The sequence below is a fragment of the Globicephala melas genome, chromosome 14, assembly GCF_963455315.2.
Source record: "Globicephala melas chromosome 14, mGloMel1.2, whole genome shotgun sequence".
Classification (NCBI taxonomy): Eukaryota; Metazoa; Chordata; class Mammalia; order Artiodactyla; family Delphinidae; genus Globicephala; species Globicephala melas.
Genome location: NC_083327.1, coordinates 87,961,107 through 87,977,681, shown reverse-complemented (window position 1 = coordinate 87,977,681; position 16,575 = coordinate 87,961,107). Strand labels below are relative to the sequence as shown.

The 16,575-nt window shown below is 49.7% G+C and overlaps 1 long non-coding RNA gene across 2 annotated transcripts in view; it reads left to right on the top strand.

Annotated features, from left to right (window-relative positions):
* Window positions 1-16,575, top strand: part of LOC115851230 (uncharacterized) — a 153,066-nt gene that overhangs the window by 6,802 nt on the left and 129,689 nt on the right. For both annotated transcript variants that reach the window (XR_011376691.1, XR_011376690.1), the window contains exons 4-5: window positions 3,153-3,350; window positions 4,026-4,124. This is a non-coding gene — a long non-coding RNA (uncharacterized lncRNA). The remainder of the gene's footprint in view (window positions 1-3,152; window positions 3,351-4,025; window positions 4,125-16,575) is intronic.

Sequence of the window (16,575 nt, the reverse complement as noted above, 5' to 3'; positions counted from 1 at the left end):
GGTCTCGAGTCCTTCGTCTGTCTGGGCGCTGCCGAGTTGGCCCCCTTCCCGCTGCCCTTCCTGTTGGGGGGGACCTCGCGCCCCGTCCCTGTCCACCCACCGTCCGTCCTGCTCCTCGGCCGGGCGGGAGCCTCCTCCCTGGGGGAGGGAAGACTGCGGGCCTGGGTTTTGTGTCGCTCACTCTGTTTCTAGAGCGTGTCCCAGCCCACACCTGGCACATCGGTCTTCTTCGGAGGCGAGAGAAGAGAAGACGTGTGTGCCACGTGGACACAGAGGAAAGCGCGTCCTGGCTGCGGTCCCTGGGGTCCCGGCGCTCACCCCGAGGCCACGCGTCGGCACAGGCCTCCGGCTCCGCCCTTCGTGTGCCCAGGCGGAGCTTGGAGGAGAAGGTCCCGTTGGGGTCCCGTTGTTGTCACTGGGAGTTGCGGGTCTGTCCTGAGGCGCCGGGCAGGCTCCTTACGGCGTCTGCTCCGCGGCGCCCCTGCCTGCTTGGGTACCGCAGCCGCGCCGTCGGGAGCTGGGGAGGAATGCTAGTCAGTGGTGGGAGGGCTGGGAGGACGAGAGGAGGGTGTCCCGCTCCGCAGTGGATGACTGGGTGCCCCGCTGAATCCACCACGCGTGGCCCCGCGGCCTCTTGCCGCCTGGGGAGGTGGGTGGTGCGAGCGCCCTCGTTTGACGTGCGAGGAAAGGCCGCTCAGCGCGACAGGGGCGCGTCTGGAGGTCCGAAGGGACGGTGTCGGGCCCTCCGCGCCCACGCGGGGGCCGCAGCGCCGTCTCTGCGCGGGGGGCGCGGGGGCGCGGCGTCCCGAGGAAGCGCCGAGGTGCCGCCCCTTCTCCGGCCTTGGTGCTTCGGCGAAGCTCCCGGAAACTTACACCAGAGGGCAGCAGAGCCATTTCGGATAGTTTTCTGCTCGGTACACTTTAGCGCTCAGCTTTCTCGAGGGCATGTCACAGAGCTGCAGTGTGCATCTTTCCCGGGGTTTCCAGTTCTTCCTGTTAGTTTTCTGACAGGTGTGATGTGGTGATGTTGCAAGTCACTGTCTGATCTCTAAATTACCATCTGTAATTCACACGCCGAGCCCACGTGAGCACAGGCTCCTTGCGACGGCAAGGATGTCTCCTAGCCCTGCGATTTCAGTCACGAAGTGTCAGACTCGGGAGATCTGAGGCCTTGGATCGCCCAGGATCACGGCGCCCAGGACGTGGGGCTGGAGCCCTTCCCAGCGCGTGGCAGCGGCTCAGAAGCGCAGCTTTGCTGCAGCACAGGGAGCATCGCTGGTTTTCTGGAGCGAGTGTCTCCCCGTCGCCCGCCGGCGCACCCGCCGGAGTCTAGTGGGCAGCCCAGCCCTGCCCTTTCCGTTTGGCACCCCTTCTCGCAGGACGGCAGTTTCATTTCCCAGACTCCAAGAACCCACCTCCAAGAAGCCTCTCGCCGCACGGGCTCCTCAGCGTGGCAGGCGGTGGCAGCGTCTGGGGATGACTTTAAGGGTGCCCCTCCCCGCCGCCGCTGTGAAGGCCTTTCGAGTTGGTCACTAGGGCGGGGCGGGACGGGGCCCAGACAGAAGCCACAGCGCTTGCGGCCGCTTCATCAGGACGGAGCTGACGGGCCGGGCAGCCCAGCGCTGGGGCCGATGGGGCGCGGGACCCCTCGTCTGGACGGCCGTCGCGCTGGCCAGCGGCATGACCTGGGCAGTACTGCCTGTCCCTTCCTGAGCAGACGCTTATTTTCCTGTAAAAGGAGGGGATGGATGCAGTAAGTGATAACCGGTCCGTTATCTGCAAGTTTAATTATTCTGATGCTGTAATTGCTGGTCAAGCCGATGGGTTACGTCACAGTTCAACACCTTCTTCAGAAACCATATTTAGCCTTTAAATGAAGTAAAATCCACCTCCTTGGGTGTTGGTTCCCCTGGGTTGCTTGGCTCGGAAATGCCTCTGGCTTCCAGCGTTACTTCTTCCTGGACGAGGTGCGGTTCTGGTGTTTTGGACGAAGGTACTCGGTCCTTCCTGCTCTGTCCCACTCAGGTCACGACAGAGCAGTGAGCACTGTCCGCTTCCTGGGACGGACGCTGAAGGTGTGGTCGGTCCGCAGGACAGAGCTGGCACTGCGTCTGGTAATGGTGACCCCAGGGAGACTGTCGGGCAGTCCGCTGTCCGGGCAGAGCTTCTCCAGGGTCCCCATGTCCTACCCTAACCAGGAGCCTGGGCAGCTGGGCAGCACAGTGACACTGATCGATGGTTCAGGACTTTCTTCTGTGTGTGCGTGCGTGTGTGTGTACACATACGTGACACGCATGCGTGCACAGCACACAAGTACATGCATGCGTGCACATATGTACACACAGTTAAATAAGCCTTTTGTTTGTGTGGCCTAAAAATGATAGCAATTAATACTAAAATACTGGAATAATTTAAATATAAATTCAACGTGATTTTATAGTACAGATGAAAATATGCCCAAGGGATACTATGTGGAGGAAGTACCTTCTGGGGAAAAAAAATGCCGTGTTTCAGTGAACTTATAGGAGATCATTTGGAAATAGAATGGGAAAGGGGGACAGGAAGATGACCGGAAAAGAGGTGATGACAGGAGACGCGGCTTCGATTCATCAGATTATGTGCTGGCAAAAAGCATATTTTCAAGAAAGCTGTTAGCATTTATTTTCTATGAGTCTTGTATAAAGGGACTGAATCCTGGGGAAACTAATCAGGAAGGGAAAGTTGGTTAATTCCCAGGCCTCTGCAGGGTGAGGCGCTCGGCAGCAGTGAAGAGAGAGGGAATTTGTTTTAGGCCCTTAGTCCTATCAGCTTCTACCCTGTGACATGGGCTGTGCAATGAGGCAGCAGACACCTCAGAACTATGTTTTAAAACAGGTTTAGAATTTTGGCTTGAATATGTTTACTGCCCAGTTATTTTAGAGTTTTTAAACGGCCAGAATTCAAAACATTCATTACAGTAAAATTTAATCATGTAACATCTTTTAGAAAGTCAGGAAGAAAAACCAAAAACTAAGCTGGTTCTAACAAAGTACATTCTATACAGTTAGAATAAATAGATGTTTGGTGTTAAGATGAAAGGATTTCATGTTTAGAGCAGTAGAGTTTTTATTGACATTTATTTTGTTAGTAATGATTACTGATTTTCATTGCAGGGCAAAGACATTTCCTAAGCCTGTACAGTCTGTGCAGTTTTATTACATAGACGCGTTTATTTTGTCGTCCTCGGCCTTGAGTTTCAGCTGCTCGAGCATCACATCGACACCGGCAAAGGCGCCGCATGAAGGCAGTCATCTCCTCTCGGGCCTGTCCTCTCTGGACTCGGGGTGCCGCATTGCAACAAGGAGTTATGTGTAAATAAGCGTTTACATTTACAAATGCCATCCAAAATGTGATAATAGCCTCCCGTTACCAGAAATCCCCCTTTTCCACACGTGGAGCTTCCCTGTAGGGCCGTCCCTGGGCTTGGGGTGATCTTGCCAGTGGCCAGTGCTCAGGAAAGGGGGTCATCACCCTGGTTCAGCAATATATTTAACTCATTTCGTATGTAGAACCATTACTGTTTATAATAAGTTGAAATTGCAGAATATTTCATATATATCCACAGATGAACGTTTGTGTGGGCTACTGAACACCTGCCTGGCCACACCTGACTTTGGCAGATATTAATGCTTTACTGTCTTTGTTTTCAAAACTTTTTGAGGAAACGAAACGTTGCAGAGAAAACTGGAGGCCTCCCCTCGGAGCCCCGTTCCCCCCCTCGCTTTCCTCTTCCCGAGACCAGCGTGCTCGCTTCCCATCCCTGCTCTGTATTTGCTGTGCATCCAGGTGTCCTTGTGGTTTGATGGAGGGGTCGCGTGTGACGCGCCTTTCGTGCTTACAGCTGCGCTTATTCCTTTAGTGTTAGTAAAATATGATTATTAAGTGGCATGAAAACCTTTTTTTTATTTTCAAGTTTTTTAAAGGTAGAATCTTTAGTTGTAGTGAAAGGGAAACAAAATGATGGATCATATTTCATTCTCTTCCAGGTATAAACAGAAGAGCAGGTGCACACCTATTTTCAGGATCCCCATGACAGATGCAGCAGAAGATTACTAGCTTATCAGCAGTGAGTGATTTTTATTCCTGTATCCTTTCTCCTGCTGTCCTCCCATCACATCCTTACCATTGCCCTTCCAGCAAAAGCATGTGCTGAAGGTCCAAGCCCCAGGCTCGGGCTGAGCGCCGGGAACTCGGGGAGCTCATGGTCCTTTGTGTAATGGCTTCATCTCAGTCGTGAAAAGAGCCTCAAAGGAAAAATAAAACTGGAGGCAATAGAGCATATGACATACAGCAGGGTGATATAACCTGATGCTGCTGGCCTATTAAATAGCGTAGTAATTTAGTACATTTAAAAAGTAAACTGCTACACTTAGTATGTGCGTCCTGTGCTGAATTGAACAGTTTACCCCATTTCATGTGGAAGATGGAAAAATTATAGGAGTTGCTGTTGATAGGAAATTGATTCCAAAACTTCAAGTTTTGAGCTTTTGTGGCTAACATCATCATTTTAACTTAAAGAGCACTGATTTTAATTTATTTAGAAGCAAAGCTCTGAGCTTCAGACACTCATTTTATAAACTTTTAATTTATTCAAAGGTCTAAGTCAGATTCTTTTGAAAAGTGTTATACTTGAAATTTCAGAAGGACTGATACAAGGTGTTACAGGTTCTAGTATATTTTGGTTAGAAATGTGACATTTTTATGCTAGAACCTTTTGCGAAAAGAAAACCCCAAACCAACCAACCAAAAAGCACCTATAGCAGAAATGTGTCACCCTGATTATTCTGGCCTTGAGTGAGGATTTCTGCGTATTTTGGTGTTAGCATTGGGTTTATTGTTGAACCTAGTACTCTTTCTACTCTGTACTTTTCTGCCACATATACTTCCTTTAAAAATTTATTTTATTTTATTTATTTATTTTTGGCTGCGTTGAGTCTTCATTGCTGTGCGCGGGCTTTCTCTAGTTGCGGCGAGCGGGAGCTACTCTTCGTTGCCGTGTGCGGGCTTCTCACTGCAGTGGCTTCTCTTGTTTTGGAGCGTGGGCTCAGTAGTTGTGGCATGTGGGCTCAGTAGTTGTGGTCCACGGGCTTCATTGCTCCGCGGCATGTGGGATCGTCCCAGACCCGGGCTCGAACCCATGTCCCCTGCATTGGCAGGCGGGTTCTTAACCACTGCGCCATCAGGGGAGCCCTCCCACATATACTTTTTAAGACAGTGCTCTGGGCTAAACATTGAAGGTTAGGTCATTGGTACATTGTCCCTCCTATGCCACATTGATGAAGTTTACCCACCATGTGCTGTGTCGAGGGCTTGTCCTTCATGTGTGCAGCCTGTGCCTGGGGTCTCTCCCGCCCACGGCCTTGCTGTCTAACCTCTGTCTCAGACCTGTCTTCCAGCTCAGTACCTACATGCCGGACGGCCGTTCCACCTCTATTATGGGGTGTCTGACATCTGCAGCCTCACTTACCTCTAAGTAGACTCTTGGCTTCCCACCTGGAAATCCATACCGCCCGGGTCTCCCCACCGTTTGAGCAGTGCGCCCACTGGCTCCGGCCAGTTGCCTGGGATCAGCTAGGGGAGGGGCTGTGGTCAGGCCTCTCCTGTTGGGCCTCAGAATCGTACCTAATCATCCATCTGTACGTCTCTGGTTGGAAGGAGTTCCCAACCGAGTCACAGGCCTCGTGGTTGCTGCTGGCTGGAGCAGGACCCTGGAGGTTTCGACCTCAGTGCGGCTGCAGCACCGCCGTCACGGCGGGAGCCCATTCTTGTCCCATCCACCAAATTTGTCAAAGGAAAGCGAGTGAGTTTTTGACAGTGCACAGCCTTTGTCAACTTTGTTTAAAGTGTTTAGCAGATGCAAAGGTACGATGCAATCAGTTTGTTGCCAGGTTCAACGGTAGTTTTTACTGGGCATGAAATTCTTCTAAGCCTTGATGTTCGACATTAGAAGACATTTTAATTCTGTATGGAATGTTAATGTTTACACTTTTGTCTTTGATTAGTTTGTGGGCCCAGTTTTTGATTTTACTGATAATCCATTTTCACTTAAAATGTGGTGGAGCATTTGGGTGTTTCAAGCGCTAGGCGGACTGGGTGACAGCCATGGAGATGCTGCGGGAATGCGAAGCAGCCTTTGTGAATCCACAGGTTCTCTCTGTAGGATGTAGCTAGTCTGTCTCTACAGAGGATGTGTTTAAAAATACTCACAGCTGACGGTTGAAAATCGGGGAATTGAGGAGGTGGCCCCTTCAATGAATTCATTGCCTCATAGTTTAGTTCAGAAGACACTTTGTTACCCGAAAGAACAACTAAGAGACTTGTGAACAAAACTTTGTTTGTAGGACGACAGCTACAATTTTGCTTTTTGATATATTTGGAATGGCTTTCTAAATTAAGGGTTTAATGTATAATGCCTTCTGAAATCTGCATGATGATTCAAGGGTATCCTCTTTATTTCAGTGAAGTCTTACCACATTGCTTAAGAGGACTCTCTTTTTTTTACTGTTTTGTGTTTTTTTTTTTTTTTTTTTTTTTTTTGCGGTACGCGGGCCTCTCACTGTTGTGGCCTCTCCCGTTGCGGAGCACAGGCTCCGAGGCCATGGCTCACGGGCCCAGCCGCTCCGCGGCATGTGGAATCTTCCCAGACTGGGGCATGAACCCGTGTCCCCTGCATCGGCAGGTGGACTCTCAACCACTGCGCCACCAGGGAAGCCCCGGCACAGAATCTTAAAGGGCAGAGGCGTTCACCTCCAGACGCAGGTCCTTGTGCCCCGGGATAGCTGTCCATCCCTGGAATCTGCTGACCTGAGTCGCAACTGACTGTTACCAACAGAAAGCAAAGGATACAGTCCCTTACAGGAAATGAGATGTACGTGCTGAGGGCAATGGGTTTCTTGGAAAGACCAGTCTGCACACAGACTCTAGGGGTTACAGTTTGACGAATAGCATTTAGAATGTTTAATGTACTATTCTCAAAATGCAGTACATAAAATTTATCTTAAAGATACATATTTCTAACATCCAAGTGTCTCTCTTGAAATGTTACATGGGTTGTATATTTGATCAGTTTTTGCAGAGTTTCTTAGAGTCTTTAGTTAATATAATGCAGTAAGAATTGACTAAGTTTACCAAATATTGCCATTCTTCAGTTAAAATGTTTCAGTCATGAAGATAAATAGGAATCTCCCATGTGATGTTCCTTTAATGCTGTTAAGTGTTACATTTAAAACATACTTCTCTCCATGCTTTCGGACACTTGCTGTCTCTGAAGTATTATGAGTTACAGAATTAGAAAAAGATTTCTTTGCTCATTTAACTTTTGAATGTATTGTACGTGACTTATTAAAGGTGGTCATTTCGAAGCTATCATCATCATCACTGTCGTCATCACCGTCATCATTTTCTGCGTGTGGAAAACGGCTTGTCAGCATTTCCACTATAAATTTTTTTTTTGCATGTTCTAATCTTTATTTCTTTCTGGAGTTTATCACAGAGTCATAAAGACTTGATTGAAACTTGGCATATTAGAGCCTAGTGTGAGATTTTTTTCAGTTTGGTTCCCAAATTTGTTTCATCTGTTTAAGTTAAAAATGAAAAATATGATTTTGGAGCTTTAGATGCTCTTTTACTTATAAAAATAAAGCCCTGGCTTTAGAATAATGGTAAAGACGATTCTTTTCAACTTAGGTAACCAGTTTTACTCATATTCTCAGAGAAGTTATTTCATTTTGAAAAGTAACGTGATGCTGTTTCGTCTGACATCTTCCTCTGTTTCCATTTCATAAAAGAAGATGTTTTAACCTTTTGCATAGAATACTTTTCTCTGTTATAAGGATTAAATAAGATAATGCATGTGAATTTCTTAGCGTATGCTAAAGTCATTAACTGGAAGCCATTTTTAAAATACAAATTTATGAAGGCTGGTGGACATTGCCTTAGAAAACTTTCAATCTTTGCGTGCAACTAATTTCACACAATTTGTTTGTTCCCCCGAGTTTAAGGAGAAGTGCACAGAATTTTGCTTCCTGCAGTAGAAGGTCAGAAGCTGAATTAGAAATGATTTCTGCTTTCAAAGAAATTGTCATCTAGAAGGTGGTAGATGTGGGCGTGAATAACATTTATACAAAGCTGACTCTTTAAGCGTCGTAAAATGAGAGGAAAGGGCGCCTCATAGCGATGAGGACTGGGACATTTATTCTGTCTGGAAGATGAGAGAAGGCTGCGTTTGGCTGGAATCCCACGTCCTTCCTATTGTTAGACAGAACTTGATTTTACGGGGACTTTGAAGGTACATAAAATAGAGAAGCAGGTTGACTGAACTCATTTAACTTCCCATGTATTGGAGGGTCTGGACTGGTCCCCGGGTCTCCCCAGGCCTCTGTCTGTTCCCAGACTGACTCGTATTTAAAATCCCGGAAGAGGGTTGACGTGTGTTACCGCGGTGAGTGCAGACCCTCAGAAGGGAGGTACAGGGGTGTGCGGTCCAGCCCTCTGTCAGCCTTCCTGTCCCACCAGCCGTCTCCTGCCACTCCAAGCAGCCCGTCTGCACCGGGCTCTTCCCCAGCCACCCTGCTGCTAAAACACACGCCACCATTTCAACGTCTGGCTTTAAATTCCTCGAGGGCCCAGCTGCTTCCGAGTTGGAATCAACTTTGCAGGCAGACTCTGGCCACTGCTCTTGTCTCATCCCTGCCTGGTCTCCTCAGGTGTGGGTGTGGACCCTCTGGTCTCAGGCTGGGCATCCAAGGGGGGCCCGAATTGCTGGGCCCAGGCCCTTCTCTTGCCCCGTGGGCGCTGCTGTGACATGCACCAAGCCCTGGAAAGTTTTAGATGCCCCAGGGGCACTGACCAGGACAGAAGGGCAAACCCCAGATGTTTCCCTGTCCCCTCTTGGGTGCATATGGTGATAAATACTGCTCACCGAGGGTTCCTATGTGCCACATGTTCCGGCGTGGTGTCCTCACAGGAATCCTAGTTCACAGACGAGGCGGCTGAGACCCTGGCATTGGCAAGTCCCGAGACCTGTGGGCCGTGAGTGTGACCTCAGGCACTGACTGGCCGCAGAGCTCATGCTCTTAACCCTGGCGGAAGGCCACTGGGTGAGGGTCCCCACGCCGGCTTCTTCCCGTCCAGCCTCGGGGAGCTGTTGCTAGAACACAGATGAGCTCACATGCTCCACGTCTACAGCACTCCCCCGGGAGGTCTTGGCGGATGGCCCGACTGCGCCTCCCACCACCTGCTTCCGTGGCCTGGACCAGCAGCAAAGTCCTGCTTCTGTGTCAAGACTGGCCCCATCGCTGCCCCACGAGGCCGCCCTGGCCTGTCTGGTTGAAATCGGGGCCTTCCTTTGCCCAGCGGCCGTGCCTCCCTAAAGCTCTCCGTGCCGGGGGATGGTGTGTGACGCACCCTCCCCGTGAGATCCTGAGACTCCGACCTCCTTGAGGACAGAGCCGTACCTGGCTGGCATACAGTTGGCGCTCAAAAATGCCTTGCATAGTCAGAGCCCAGGGGGCTGCCGCGGGTAGTTTAAGGGGCCCATCTGCATGGTGCGGAGGCACGTTTCTGTTTGCCCACGGGGCACTGGGAGGGTCTATCCTGCCTCAGGTTCACAACGGCCCCGACCTAAAGGCGGCCTGTGAGTCTGTTTCTGCTGGAACCTCAGCAGGGGTCAGTCAAGTCCCTTTAACACCCTGTGAACGTTTTATGTTTTGGCATTTTGGCATTTTAAATACATTTTTTGCGCTTCTAAATTGCCTTTTTTTTCCCAAACACTGTTCGTTCATGTTAAACTCCTTGGTCCATGGCGCAGTATTTAACCAGGCTGGGACGCCACCTCCTTCTTAGCGCCCAGCTGAGCCGTCAGGGGCCTCGCCTCAGGCAGGAGGGACCCCGTGGCCTGGGCCGTGGGTGTGGGCTTGGTGAGCTGCTCTCTTAGATGAAGGCGGCTGGCTGTCCTACGCGGGAAGCCGAGCTCCTGTGTCTCCCCCCACTCTGCCGGGGCCGGCTCGGCATGGATCTGGTGTCACTTCCACCGGAGGGGTCGCTACGACGCGCACCTCCCGTCCCTGGGCGGCAGGCGCGGGTTCGCAGCGCTCAGCGCGCCTGTCCCGCACGCACGCGCCGGTGGCGCTCTTCCCGGCCCTAGCGGAGCACAGCTCTCCTTGCGCCCGGGTCGGGCCATAACCTGCTTTCTCCAGTGGGGGCTCGGGCGCAGCTCGATTCCGAGCAGAGCCCGCCGGGTCGCCTCGGGAGAAGGGCAGGAACAGCCGGCGGACCCGCAGAGTCCAGGGCCGTGCGCCGGGAGCCTCTCCCCGCCCGACTTACCCTGCAGCGCCCTTTCGAGGAGATGCACCTTAAGAAGCGACTTATTTCTTTTAAAGCCTCCCTGTTTTTGTAGCTCTGACAAAAATAATGAGTAATAGTGGATTTTACATGAAACTTTGAGGAGATTAAGTTTTGTCAAGATCTGGTTTTCCAAGTGCTTCTCTTTTCTCTCTGTAAAAAATTCAGTCGACATAACCCAGGGTGGTTTACTCTGTCAGTGTTTATTTCAACAACTCCCGCCTTAAAGCCAGTGTGTGGGTACATGTGTGTATATCCATGTAACACACACGTACACATGCGTGTGCACACACACGCGCAGGCTTTATGTGTACATATGCACATGCACCTTTGTGTATGTGTACGTGTGTGTGTACATATGCATATGCCTGCACGTGTGTGTGCACGTGTGCACATGTATAGTAATCTACCTATGAACGAATCCCTTTAGTTGTATCATACCTATTGGCAGCCACTGGTATCTGGCACTGTTCCAAGTACAGGGGCACATGAGTGAATGACACAGCAAGGTCCTGACACTTGAGAATTTTGTAGTCTTACAAAGAAAGAAGCAAGTGGGTTCAACGCAGGTCAGACACCCTGAGCCTGAGCCCCTTGGGGGACCCTCCCTGACAGGTAACCTGAGCCGCAGGTGTGTGACGTGGGGAAGGGAGCCAGGTTGATGGGGGAGCAGCTCTTGGGAAGCGGGGTCACGGAGGAGTGGGGTTGGACTGGGGGCGCTGACCCGGGCAGGGGTCAGTCCCTTGGGCTCATGGGCCTTGGTCACATAGGGTTTTGTTCCGGGCGGGGGGCCATCAGGAGGGGTTGAGGAGGAGGCCGGTGCCCTCACAGCGCCCGAGTGCGTGCGCTCTGCGCGTCCCCTTGTCTACGCGGACATTGGAAATGGCTCAGTCGTGCCGCCAGGGGCCCGGCTCAGCCTCTGGGTGCGGCTCTGCGTGTTGGGGGCCGGGGCCGGGGTCGGGAACGGGCTGCAGGAGGGTGAAGGGGCTTTGCACTTAGCTCCTTCCTCATGCTCCCAAGAGCAGGCACCTGGTGACACTGGCGGCAGCCCCAGCCAGGCTCCTGCTCAGGGACCCAGCGCCAGCCTCCGAGGTTCCCCTCTGTCGGGGGTGTTCCCAGGTCCCCCGTGCTGGGTGGGTCCTGCAGTTGCAGTCTGAGGGTCCCTCGTTCCCTCGGGAGAGCACAAAGCAGCTCCGGGAGACCATCCTCCAGATTCCACGTGCTCTGCCCAGCGTCTGCCGTGGCCCCTGTCCTCCTGGTCCCTGGCTCTGTGGCCATGTCTGGACCAGAGAGCCACGGGGCGATGCAGGGAGGGCATGGGGGCAGTCCAGGCAGGAGGTGGGCCGTGACTAGACCCGTCTTCACACAGTGCTGTGAGGCCCCCTCACAGTGGGCACCTCTCTGAGCCAGTGCCCCTACAGGGGGGTGACCCTACAGGGGTCCTGGGAAGTTTCCTTCCAGATGCTCCCTCCTGGGCCATGAGTGACCGTCTGGGATGCCAGCGCGGGGAGAATTCCTCTCTCTGAAAACCGCGTGTCTTTTCGTTAGGAGTTTCAGTGCATTTGCTTTAGGAAATGGCTAAGGATGTCGTCTGTGCTGGGCAGGTGCTCACACAGGGACTGGACAGGGGCCAAGTCACCGCAGACCCCAGGGTCTCTCAGCGCCGAGTGCGGTTCCAGGACTCAGCGTGGTGTGCTCTTGGATGAGAGGTGTTAGGTTGGGAAAAACAGTTCTGAGGGGTTTTGATGCGAAAATAGCTGGTTTTACGTCCTGAAAGTAAACATCTGAGTGTATATGATGGGGTGAAAGGACGGGGGTTCGAGGCTACGGAGGTTCACGCCATGTTTTAATAGCTTGTTTTCTTAAATTTCTGTTCAGTTACGCAGTGTACATCAAAGAGTTCCAACTAACCACAGCCCCGTAAGGCCTGTCATCCTGCAAGTCCAAATTCAGGGGAAGCACAGATCACAATTGGCCCAAATGTCCTATTTCCAGTAAAATAGAAAATAGGTCATTTCTGATTTCTTCTGAGCTTACTGAGAAGCGTAGCCACATTTATCATGCATCAGTGATGCTCTTTTGCAAGCATCCTGCTACATTGTAATGACCTCTTCCGAGAATTACCCCTGTAGCTGTCTCCTTGTGTTGGACAAGCAGAATTTAACTCATTTTATCATCCAGTTCACAAAAGAGTGAGCGCCGTATTTTCATATTTTTGAATTGTTTTATATCATTAAATGGCTTATTTTTAGAATGAAAGTATGTAAATCTTTTTTATGATTTATTGATATCTAAGAATTGTAGCAGATGTTTTTTCCTTATATATTTAAAAAATCTGATTGGCTATTACTCTTTTCTTCTGTGTCTGAATGAGATTTTGCATTTGCATTTTTTTATGATGTAAATAGGTAACACAAGACAGCTAATTTGAATTGAAAAGCTAAAAAATATGTAAAGGTTTAAATAGTGTTTTTTTAAAAACATCTTTATTGGAGTATAATTGCTTTACAAAGGTGTGTTAGTTTCTGCTTTATAACAAAGCGAATCAGTTATACATATACATATGTTCCCGTATCTCTTCCCTCTTGCGTCTCCCTCCCACCCTCCCTATCCCACCCCTCTAGGTGGTCACAAATCACTGAGCTGATCTCCCTGTGCTATGCGGCTGCTTCCCACCAGCTATCTGTTTTACATTTGGTAGTGTATATATGCCCGTGCCACTCTCTCACTACATCCCAGCTTACCCTTCCCCCTCCCCGTGTCCTCAAGTCTGTTCTCTACACCTGCATCTTTATTCCTGTCCTGCCCCTAGGTTCTTCAGAACCATTTTTTTTTTTTTTAGATTCCATAGACATGTGTTAGCATATAGTATCTGTTTTTCTCTTTCTGACTTTCTTCACTCTATGACAGACTCTAGGTCCATCCACCTAATGAGCATATATTTAAAGCTGTTCACAGGGTATTGTGGAAGCTTATGATAGAAAATAGAAAGTATGAAGTAAATTCGTGAAGATGATAAACTTCTAAAAGGGAAAAGAGGAAAGCACGTTTCATGAAGTTACTTCCGTGGCTTAGGCGGCGTTTTGTCGACGAGCTCCTGCTCTGATGCCTGATCAGCTGGTGAACATACTTCCGCTGTGCACAGTTCCTTGTGGCTCATCTGAGTCTGCAGTACGGAACACCTGTGCGTTCTGTCGTCTAGGCGTTCATGTACAAAACCAGCTCCAGCACTTTCTGCTGCAGACTGGCAGGACGCATGGACACGGTCACGGCCGTGGCCTTCAGCCCAGCTGCTGCCCAGGTATGGTCTCCTCTGTTTCATACAAGTCTCACATCATAGCTTTTCTATCTGTCAGCCTGTATTTTGGTGCAATTTTGTAATATTAAAGATTACATGCCAGCATTCATTGAGTGCGGGGAGATGAACTTAGGAAGTAGACCTTTACTGGGGAGAAAGAGAAATCGAGAGTGTTTTCTTTTACAGTGAAAGTGTTTGTCATTCGGTGCCGATGGACATTTGCTCTAACTGAAATATAAAAAAATAATGAGGCATCCATGGACAGGAACATTGAAGGAAGAAAGCAATACGCGGCAAGTAAGGAAATGATTTTGAAATTCTTGTGAAAAAGAATTAGATGGAGAAGGAGTTCCACAAAATTTAAAGAATCTTAATTAGGAGAAAAGATTAAGAGAAAGTAACATCAACTGCAAATCAACCCAGAAAAGTGAATGATCTTCTATTAAAATGCAGAGGGAGGGGCTTCCCTGGTGGCGCAGTGGTTGAGAGTCCGCCTGCCGATGCAGGGGACGCGGGTTCGTGCCCCGGTCCGGGAGGATCCCACATGCCGCGGAGCGGCAGGGCCCGTGAGTCATGGCCGCTGAGCCTGCGCGTCCGGAGCCTGTGCTCCGCAACGGGAGAGGCCACAACAGTGAGAGGCCCGCGTACCGCAAAAAAAAAAAAAAAAAAATGCAGAGGGAGATTTTTTGGTAAAAGATGTAAGCAATGTTAGATATTAATGAAACTTGAGTATTTGGGAATATTGATTTCACTTTGTCCCTTTAAGTTTGAAGCTTTGATTCCGAGAGTGCCACTGTTGTGCGATTGCACACGCGAGTGTGTGTGTGTACTACGTGGGGCTGTACCATCGATGCTGTTTCCGTACCTGCTTCCTCTCCCTGACACTGAATTGCTGCAATACAGGGTGTGTTGTGGTGCCTGGCAGCACAGTTTACCTTCCATTTGTATCGAATGTTGGAAAAATGAATCAACGAAGCTTGTGTCCTTGACTACAGAGCTTCCATCGCTGTCACCTGAAGTGTTCTTTGTACCCCATCCATCACTGAGCTAGTTTAGCCTTTGCGTCCTCTGCTGATGGGTACTTAGGTTTAAATTTTTCTATCCTCTTATAAACAATCCTGGGATGTGCACCTGGATAGGCTTCACTCAGCCCCAAATGAGGTTGTGCTGCATATACTGTAGTGTACCAGCTTTTCTTAGTTCATAGTATGCATTGCAATTGCCTGTTTGAAATTTTTAGTGTGGTCTTTGACATTGTTGGATTCCTTTTTGAAGCCTTTCAGTAGCACAGCCGGTAATACTGAGGAGTGGTCATGAGTGACAGAGCCAGAAGAGAAGAGCTAGGCTAGGAGGCAAGTAAGGTGTGTGGCAGGGGGCTGGGTGTGGTGATTGACAGGTGGAATACTGAAAATTAAGTGTTGGCCTCAAAATACCCTTTAGCATAACTGATCAGAGGAACTTTTTTGAATACTTGAAAATTTTCAATTAGAAAACGTTGTGTAGGTCTCTATTGCCATCGAGGTTATTTTCATGAATGAAAGAAGCAAATGTGACCTACATTTGGGTCACATGGGAGGAAGGAGGACCAGCACTTCTTAGGGACGCGCTGGCTCCCGACGAGCTGCCACCCTAGAGCCAGGAGTTGGAGAAGCCGACGTTCACGTTCAGCATCTCAGGAAACCACGAGGCCACGCAGAACCTGCAGGAAGGTTTTCAAACGTTCATACTCTCTACCACACTTGTTTTTGTAGAACTGCTATTAAATTGGAGGAATGATGATAAAATAATGCAGTGCTAAATGTCTTTGTAATAGAAATTTCTAACAAAACCCCTCATTGTTCCAAAGTCCTGTGTTTTGTCTGAGCACAATGGTCAGAAGATCTCTGTGAAGGAGCAACACTTCTTCAGTAACAGACTCACGGTGTGTTTAACGGGCTTTGTCTCTTAGTACCGTATTTATCTGATTTAAGATACGTGCTATCCGTTCACTAACATTTTTCCGAGATCAGGGTGAACCTTAGAATCTCATGCTTCCTTTTCAGCATGGAGTATTCTTCTGTTTTATTGAATCTCCGGTGCACCTCACACTGATGTTTAAAATTGTGTCCATAGAACGAAATACTGGACTCAAGCTTTGGTTTTAAAACATATACTAAATGGTCCATCAAACAACCATTTGAAATTTCTGCTTGTAGAAAAAGACCGCTCTGAGTTCTAATCCAGGCCTATTAACATTTAAAATGCATGTTTAGGCATAGAGGGTGGCTTGGTCCATTTTCTGACCAACAGAGAGGGGCCCGGAAGGTTCGCCTTCCACGGCTGAGATGTCTGCGTCTTGGGTGCTGATACTTACCTCCTAGTAGGGGCAGGAGGGTAAAAACATCAAGGGCTGGCTTTGTGGTAGGCGCCTTATAAACGTTCCCCTCTCCACAAGAGGCAAAGCAAGTAATACCATGGGTGCACTACCGCAGGGAAAGTTACACGTGACAGATTAGTGGGATAGGTGCATGGCTCTAATTCCTCTGAATCTTGCAGATTTAATGCTACAGCTAAAATGGCTGCCCTCCCCCCTCCAACCCCTTCCTCATTTTCTTTATTATTATTTTTCATCTCATGAATTTCAGGTGACTTCCCTGGATTTGGATACATGCGTGTAGTTCTAAGCCATAATCCTCCAAGCCCCTTCCTCCTGGTTGTGTGGTCAGTGCTGGCCGCTCCCTCATGGCTGGTGATGCCCAGCCCTGCCCAAGGTTGTTCTTGCTGGACTGTGGAGAGAGGGACCCGCCAGCCCCGCATGCCTGCTGGGGTGCTCGAAAGTCCAGCCCTCATGAGAATCAGCTGTGTCCATAAGCGTCGGCGAAGGGGGCATTAGCTCCTGCATCTCAGTCAGGAGGGTG